Genomic DNA, 1651 nt, shown 5'->3' on the forward strand with positions numbered 1-1651 from the left:
GTGTTTTTATAAGGATCATTAAAGGAACCCGCCCGTGTCTAATGGCAATTATGACCATCGCCCGTACCCAACTTCCAATTGCAAAATGCATATAACAGAAACTTGTGTGAGAAGGGCAGCAAAACTAGCTTTAGCTCAGGGCCCTGGCTTTGCCCTCAGGTCTATAGGGAGAAGCAAAAGCTAGTGATAAAAGCAGTATAGTTACACAAGAGGTTTACAAATTTACAATATAGATATCTTATGTATTAATTGTATAAATATCTCCAATTGAGACTTCCTCTAAGAGGGAGGAGAGAAAAGAGCGCGATGGGCGGAGATCTGGAGAATGAAAACAAGAACCCTCTGACGTCACGTTGCGTCACGGACGCTGACGCTGAAGCTCCAGCCCATTTTGCGACCAAAGGCGAAAAAAAAAAAAGGTTTTAACAGCAAACATATCGAAATAAAAGATCATGTATTATGAAACATATTCTGCTGTCCGTGTCTAGTCCGTATTTTGAAACGGCAAAGTCATTTCCTGCCTGTCGATGGATCCCGTGAGAACCGCGCTTATGTAAAGATTACGCTGCCAGCAGCACTAATATTTATACGGAAAATGACAAAGACACCCGCGATGTTTATAAGGTAAATAAAACGGCTTCAGCTTCGTTGCGTGAAGCAGGAAGATAGCGCGACTCCCTCGGTGTGAGCTGGTGGTATTCAGGTTAAACATGAATTATCCGTATAAGCTCTACAGCTGAAGGGTCACAGCAATGACAGCTGTGCCTGCTCGCAAGACATCAACTGGATCAGGCTCCGGTAGCACAAAAGACCGGCGTTTACACTGAATAACTTAGGATTTTATGCAAAATAAATGAACCCTGAAGGTGTTCCTTGACCAAAAAAAAAAAAAAAAAAAAAAAAAAAAAAAAAAAAAAAAGAGGCTGAAAAGATGTCAACATCCGCCATCGACCCACATCAGGATTTTGGTGCAGTTTGCAAAACAACGGCTGCTGGCATATATTCAGACAGGCAGGAGTCCTTTTTTTTCATAGTAACATATGGTGGCAAATCGGCCTTCTTACGCATCTTATTCTGCACCTCCATACTGCCTTCGCATTTATTCATGTCCTAATAATAGATCATCACAGATAGAATACACTGCGGACAGAAATAGCCTACAGTATGGGTCACAAAGACAAATACGTTATAACTGAATGTCACATTATTCAATAACCAGGAAATGGGCTTAATAAATGCCCCCAAAACCAGGATAACAAGAGGCTGGCCGGCAAATTTGTTATTTGAGATCTACAGGCAAGACACAAAAGACTAAACTGAAAATAAACAAAAATGAAAACATACATACCTGCCTTTGAGTTCAAGTTGTAAACGAGGTGTCAAAACACAGTAGAAACGACAACTCTTAAAGCATAGCTTTAGATATAGCCTTTACGTGAGGTAGTTGGAGCACTAATATACAAAAATAAAAGGCTTTCTTCTTAGAAGAAGGGCTTCGTGTAAAAAAAAAAAAAAAATTACACTGTTTTCAGATCATAACATCTGCAGCTACTTCCTCCTCCCCTCTTTTTGTTTCCTTCGCTGCAGATTTTCCTGTTTATTGCTGCCTTCCAGCTGATCCTCGGATCAGAATGTAGAAACGTACAAAACA

The 1651-nt window shown here is 40.4% G+C and overlaps 1 protein-coding gene across 3 annotated transcripts in view; it reads right to left on the reverse strand.

The window, feature by feature from the left end:
- The window catches only part of tp53inp2b (tumor protein p53 inducible nuclear protein 2b), a 10903-nt gene extending 9252 nt beyond the window's left edge, over positions 1–1651 (reverse strand). For 2 of the 3 annotated variants that reach the window (XM_015035292.1, XM_015035291.1), the window contains exon 1: positions 1349–1651. The gene's annotated coding sequence lies outside the window, so the exon portion shown is untranslated. The remainder of the gene's footprint in view (positions 1–1348) is intronic. The other variant, XM_015035294.1, reaches the window with a different exon arrangement.

This window comes from Poecilia latipinna, unplaced genomic scaffold, assembly GCF_001443285.1.
Source record: "Poecilia latipinna isolate Pla-1442-1.1 unplaced genomic scaffold, P_latipinna-1.0 Scaffold330, whole genome shotgun sequence".
NCBI classification, from domain to species: Eukaryota; Metazoa; Chordata; class Actinopteri; order Cyprinodontiformes; family Poeciliidae; genus Poecilia; species Poecilia latipinna.